Source organism: Crotalus tigris, unplaced genomic scaffold (assembly GCF_016545835.1).
Source record: "Crotalus tigris isolate CLP2741 ecotype Arizona unplaced genomic scaffold, ASM1654583v1 scf7180000017666.379230911805:20528666, whole genome shotgun sequence".
NCBI lineage: Eukaryota > Metazoa > Chordata > Lepidosauria > Squamata > Viperidae > Crotalus > Crotalus tigris.
This window is the reverse complement of record NW_024096552.1, coordinates 11,670,949-11,678,379: the sequence shown is the minus strand read 5'-3', so window position 1 is coordinate 11,678,379 and position 7,431 is coordinate 11,670,949.

Sequence of the window (7,431 nt, the reverse complement as noted above, 5' to 3'; positions counted from 1 at the left end):
GCACACAACCTGTTATTCAGGAAAGTTTTTCTCAACTTGTTTGGCTGAGGAATATGTATGTAGTTTGCAAGAAATCTAGCTACATATAGAATTTGGTTTGTATTCTACAGTATGCCACATAAAAACATTTCCTATTGAGTTTTGGTTGTTTTGAAGAGGTTCTGCTTTACTTCATACAATCTCAGCTAATGCTGAGCTGTGCTTTATCCCAGTCTGAAACCTAACTGAAACAGATCCAAATAATCTTTTTTTCCCATGATCCCCTATAACTTTTACTGACAGCCACAAAAGGAGATTGGAAATTGGACAATAACTGCCCAGCATGGAGAGGTTCAATGAAGGAGAACCAGAGCAGTGCCATGCACTTTGCAAGGACACCAAGGGCAGAGTGGCCTGCTCTCTTTCCACAATGCACGCTCTAAAGCTCCAGAGCTCACAATAGCAGGCCACCTTAGCATTCCTCAGCTGTGTGACTCCATTCCAGAAGTAAACACCATTTCATTCATTGCAGCCACTCCAAAAATGGTGCTTCTGAGACAGCCCAGAGATGAAAAGTGGAGCCACTCCCCCTTGATTTCCCTTCAAGACACAGGTGCCATTCCAGAAGGAGCCACTATTTTAGAGTGGCCACAATGAATTGTCCCTACATAAAAAATAGCACCTGCTTCTGGGATGATACCTTCTGGCTGCCAGGGATGCTGAAGAGCAGAGTGGTCACTTTCCTTCCCCAACACAAGATCTGCAGCTTCAGAAATCTATTATACAGAAGGTAAGTGCATGATAAGTGAAGGGGGTGGAAGGGAGGGTGTGGAACCCTGTAGGGTGGGAAAAAGTCCCAAGGCATATGGGGACCTTGAAGGGCAAGAAGCAGAACACAGGATAGCTCAGGGGCTGGAAATGGCCTTGGGACATCCAGAGCAGACAGACCCTGGTCTGCACTAAGCCTACCAGAGTCTCCCCTACCCCAAGGCACCAAAATGTTCTCCTTAAGGTTGCTCAGCAAGGCAATCACATGGCTCTATTACAGTTGTAACTTGAGGACTAATTGTATAAATAAACATATTTAAATGATATTTTGGAAGTGGAACAAATTCTGGGTAAGAGTGAAACTGATTTATATGTGAATTTTAAAATAATAAATTATAAGTTTGAACAGCAATTGTTCTTGTCTTTTCTTTATTTCCTTTCTACATCTTTACAACACTGTTACTCATCATAACAACTACTAGTATGAACTGGATATTAGATGATCTAGAAGAGTCCAATTAAAATAGATGCTATATAAGTTTTTTGCAGCATAGGCATATGGTTGAAAAAACTTCACTTGTTTTATAGTACATGTCATACGCATGTTTAAAGACGAAGATCTTTAGGATCAGTAGAAAGCCTTAAACTTCTGGCTGATATTATGAAAAGGCCACCTATAAGATATGAGCTTTATGACTGGTTCAGGTTCTTCTGGCTGTTTCAATTCCTTTATGCAATTGAGATGCTGTCTTCTAGCAGAAAAACATACAATTGCAGCAGATGAAAAATTCATCTTTTTATTGATAAGAATAGTTCCCTGAAAGCAATGAATCTATCCAACCATTGGAGGTTACTTTTTCTTTGGATAGAATTTCAAATAGATATCTAGTTCTTTTATTAAAGCATTGTTTTTCTGGCATTTGTGTGCAGTTAATTTTTAATCATACTTTCCATCAAAAAATACCACTTAATGCATTGCTCAAAAATATGTAGCATATAAAACAAAGAACCCATTAAAGTCATAGTTTTTAATCTAATAGTCACATTGAAATTTCCAGTTATGGATGATATGTAATTTTTTTAACCATGTCCTATGGGAGTTTGTTTTGCATTTTCTTAATTACACCAGTATTGATTCATATGGGAATCTTGAAACTAAGTAAGAAAAGGAAAACTAATTAGCCATTATCTAGCTATAATGATACAGTACAGTATGCCACAAACAAGGTGAAAAGATTTTCACCAAATGTACTCTGTGGTTCTGTAGAAACCAGAATAATAAGAGAGAAAAATTATATCAATGCAATAATAAGAAGAGGGAGTCTTCTTCCTGTTGACATTTTCTTTTCTCTTTAGTAAGATATCTAGCCAATGTTTAAATAATAAAAGTTAGTTAATTAGATTCAACCATGCAGTATATCATATCTATCAGCATATCTATATTCAGAATTTCTTTGATAATTACAATACTTGAAGCATAATATTGTTGCAGACCACTCACTTATTCCTCTAAAAGTAGTTGAAAGATTCAGCAATTTCTGCCAGTGTAAGGCAGATATATTTCCAATGAGGCTGTGCAAATTATTCCAGATCACCAGTGAATTTATTCAAGGACAGAGAAGATACAGCACAGGAGAGGAAGAGGAGAAAGAGAAAAAGCATTTCCAATAAACATTCCTACAAATTCTGTTCTTGCTACTTTATATAAATATGTGGATTTGTTTAAAGGAATGAGTGTTTTAATGTTTAATTCTGCCTCACATAGGTTTGCATACTTGCAAATTTTACATATTACTTGGCTCAATTTATTTTTCTGGGATTGGGATTTATGATGCTAAAATATAAAATATGTATATGTATTTAAAGCATTGAATGCATGCACACACATACATACACACAAACACATTTTGTTCCCAAGAGTTTAACACTGATTACTAGAGGTAATCACTTTAGGAAAGTTTCCTGAAATAGGAGAAAAGTATATTAAAAAACCCACAACAGATTATCTTTTAGTGGAATTCCTTCTTTTTCTCTGCAACTGGTAGCTACTATAAATTCAGAAGGTTGCTTATGTGTTGTGTTCTCTTCATCCTTAGACTTGTTTTTTGCCCTAAGCATCACTGCTCCATACTCCTCTCTAAGGGCAGGTTTTACTTATTTTATTTGTTATTTATTGTTAGCATGTTTATCTGCCTCTTAAGATAAATAAAGGTTTCAAAAGCTTACAAAATCTCTCTACTCAAGCCTAAAGCCTAGTAGTCCAAAGGGGGGGAATGTTTTGAAAAGTATCATACACATTTGAAAAAAATCTAAACAATGGATGAATAGGAAAAATGAAAAAATAATGTTGTACTGAGAAATTTCATCTCAAACTCTTAGGTTTTGATTAACTATGCTTATGGAAATTCCAGCATCACATTACTTGTTCAAAAATTGGCATGGAACATTGAGTTGTAAGAAATGGTGCACCCATTTCAGCATCTGGGCAAGTTACATCACACATGCATTACAATTTCATCATGCAAATGAGGTGGATTTTGTAATTTCTTATTTTTGCGATGTCACAATGGCTTATAATTTCCCACTTTTTCAATGGCAGATTATAAACCATTATAACAGCATTGAATCTTAGGTAGATTATTTATAGCTGTGATGCACTTTGCTTCACTGTCTTTAGAAATGAGGAGACCCCTGATTTCACGTAGCATTTCTCTTTGTCTCTGCCTCTTATTATTGCCTTCTATACCATCTGCTCAAATTATCAGCAGCAGCAGATTTTCCAGTTCTGGAATAGGACAACAAGAAGGGAAAGACAAAGACAGAAGGACTGGAAGCAAATGTTCTACTTTCCCAATTCTTTTAACATTTCTGGTCTTGACAGAGAAAATTAGAAAAATCAAGAACAGCTCCGCAATGTATTATTTCAGCATCTATTCAACAGAGCACTATGTCCAATCATTCACACTGAGTAGAAAATAGAGCAGCCAGTCACAAAAGTGCAACCTTCTTTCTTCTCATCTTTGGAGAGACTGGTAAGATTTATCAAATTTTGCAGAAATTGATTGTGCAATTCAGTGGGTCACAACTAACCAATAAGGTTGACTATCTATTCAGTTTCAAACAAGATAAGGAAAGCATGTAAAACATGGTTTCTGGGATTCTTTCAATAGCCAGCCATAGAAAGTATTTTTATTTTCTTTGGTTGTAACAAAAGTATGATGCATCTGCTTATAAGTATGCAATTCTTCCCAGCACCTAATCAGGCAATGAGCAAATGTGTGTACATGAGAGTCTCATCAGGAAGGGTTTATATGTGTTATGTAAAGCTCTAAAGCTTTGCTGGCTGAGGAATTCTGGGAACTGAAGTCCACACATCTTAAAGTTGCCAAGGTTGAGAACCCCTGCTCTAAGCTAAGGCCTGGATAGACACCAGCCTAGGGGTGCCATAATTTAGGGGGTGCCAAAACTGAAAAAGAAAACTTTATGACAAACATAATAATAAAGCAAAAAGCAGTAACAGTGCATTCATTGAGCCAGTATGCCTGGTCAAGAGTTAGATATCATTTAGCAACATGAAGGCACCTTTTCAAAGTTCTTAATATAATCAGAAGATGAGCCAAACCACAGAGGTTCCAGAATATGACTTTACTTGGATGTCAAAATATCTAGAGCTGACCCTGGTTGTGTTGTATGTATATGCATTCACTAGAAAGTACAAAATCAGTTATATACACTATGTTCTGGATCATGTAATCTGAGAAGAGGAAGAATGGAGCAGTCAGCAAAATTCTGACCAGTTGTCCAATTTTCCCATTGGAAATTTTAATACCCTTGGGCAAGATTTGGACCATTTTCAAACTCAACTTTATTTTTCTGGTTCTTCTATTACAATAAATTTGATTCTATTCTGTTCCGGTTCAGGAGAGTTATCCTAATGACAGAGTTCCAAGCTCTTTAATGTAATCTCTTTCCAACATTCTATTTGATTATAAAGAATGAAAGAGCATATCTTCTTAAAGCAATCATATCTTTTTTTCTGTTGCTAAACTATATGATCTTGGAAAAAATGTGAGAATAAATGCCATTACCTGAAGGAATAGCTGACAAGAATTCATTTCCATATATACTACAAAGCATCTTTATCAGACTGTAGAGGATAGATTAATTGAGTTATTAAGTCAATTATAAATTCAGATTTATAATGTGAAATTGAGTTTAAGACAGCAAGTACAAATAAGGATGCAGTCAAGAAGTTCTAGAATTCCCCAAGAAGCTCATTAAGGAAGGTTATTGTTTAAATACTGAATGTGGATAAACTGAGGCTTTGCTGGAAGAAAATACTGGACAGAAGGATCAGCAAGGGAGACAACTCAACACCCAATTTAAAGGTGTTAAAGATAAGCTAAGTGTCTTACTAGGTGGCAATGCTTCTGGTGACCTGAGCCTATAACTGCTGCTAGAGAACATTCTGAGAACCCAAAAGTTCTCAAGAACATCACAAAGGGCTTGCTTCCTCCTGTGCAGAAGGCTAAATTAAACATGACCATATTATCACTTCTCCTAATTATATGACTATATACATAACATCATTTGTATCAAAGTTTGGGTAACCTTTCTCATCTTTGAAGACTGGTTCTTTCATCATTTCATCCCAGAAGTAGAAGGGTATTGCCACAATAAAAAAGATCACCTTTAAAATTCTGCCAATTCTGGAAGACATCTACTATGCTATCAGCACTGATTGTCAGATCTGCCCCAGTCTGATCCCTTAGAGAATAAAACCCTTGACTCCATTTGGTTGAAGTGAAAGGTACTTTTACTAAGAGATGCCGTTTGCAGTAAAGTCAGAAGGAATCTGAGTTTCCCACACATCAGTACAAAACTATTTCCTTCAGTCCTGTCCCTCCCTCCCCCCCCCCATGACCAGTCCAAATGCAGCCAATGCAATGCCACCAGGATGTTTTGGGAACACTGAGGTGTTTGGGCTATTAACTTTCCACACTCAGGGCAAACGGCCTTCAAGATTCCTTGGTACAAATCGGTTACATGTTGATCTGCTTTTCTCAGCTGTCATCCCCATTCCCGAATTCTCACACAACAATGCATACAATTTTATTGCCAATTTATCCAGCCCCCCATCCCTCCTGCCTGATGGCAGAACACCAGCGCAGAGCCAAGCTGAAGATAGTGGACCTGACACTAATGGAGTCTGGCATGAATACATGAATACAGTGTGGAAACAGAATGCAGAATTACCTAGTTTATGTTTTCTGGCTTTTATGTCTTCATTATTATATTATTATGTCTTTAAATGTAACCATTATCCTTCTCTAAGGTCAGAAAGAAAAAGTATTATTTTTGCTCAGGAATGGCTACCATGTGCAACAGGTTTATAGTGTTTGTAATGACTCAAGATACCACTAATCCAATGCAGCCTGTTTGGCAACAATAAATAATTGTGACCAGCTCAGTTTTAAAATGAAAAAGTATGTTAAGAGGAGGAGTATCAGAATACTGAAAAGAGAATAATGCTTTGTTGCCCTCCTGTCCTTACATAATCAGCATTTTCTTGTGCTAGACATGTATAATTTAAAAACTTTGTTTTTGTTGTCATAGTAAATTTGGAGCACAGAGATGGTGGAAAGACAGAATAAAGCTCCTTTTAAAAAAATTAATATATCTGATCACCAAATATCTATAGCAAATATAGGAACATACTCCTATCCATAAAACAATTCATATCTTAATCAAAATTGTTGCATCTTCTCTTAAAATTCTCATCTTTTGTCTAAACTAAGATGACATGAAGAAATATTTTGTAAAGTTTGATAAAGTCACTCATGTTTTTAAGAAAAGCTTTTATTGCACTGATTTTCCAAATTTGCTTCCAATTTCTGTACCAAACTTAAATAGGATATAGATTTATTATCAGGAACTATTTAATAGGATAGTTAGGATATTTAGGATACTTTGTTGTAATGAATGTAAGAGCTGCCTATGTCAGGAGAAACATAAAGATAAATTGAATATGATAGGAAATACTTAATTAAGAAATATATGTGGTTAAACTAAAAGACATAAAATAAATAAATATCCACAGAATACAAACATGTGCTTTCCTCACTTTATGCTAGGGTTATATTTTCTGAAAATCTCAGGTAAAATGAATTTGCTTAAAGCAAGACATTGAATCAGTGATTAAAAAGAGGTTGCAATTCAAATTTATTGACAAAGGTACCCATAAATGTTTAAAATTGAGATTGGGTGAAGTTTACAAGATTCTCAAAAAGAAAGAAGCAAGTTTAAAAGATAACATGAAAACTAGTGCAAAATATGGGGAAGCAAGGATAAAAAAAATATAGTAGTAAAAGGAGCTGAGGTAAACTAGATTTGCTTAAGAGTTTGTTTCATTTAATATCTTTCTCTTTTTCTGCACTAACATTGCTTACCCCAAAACAGAACATGGTCTGTCTGTCTCTCTGTCTCTCTCTGTCTGTCTCCATGAGGTTTAATTTTTAAAACAAAGAAAGAATTATTTTAATCATTAGATAGGTCAAGCATCTAAGAGTATTGTTTGGAAAAAATATTGATTCCTAAAACTAACCAATTTAAATGTTGATGAAACCATTAAGCAATGGGCATGCATTGTTTCTTATACATGGCTCAAATATCATAAGGAAACTC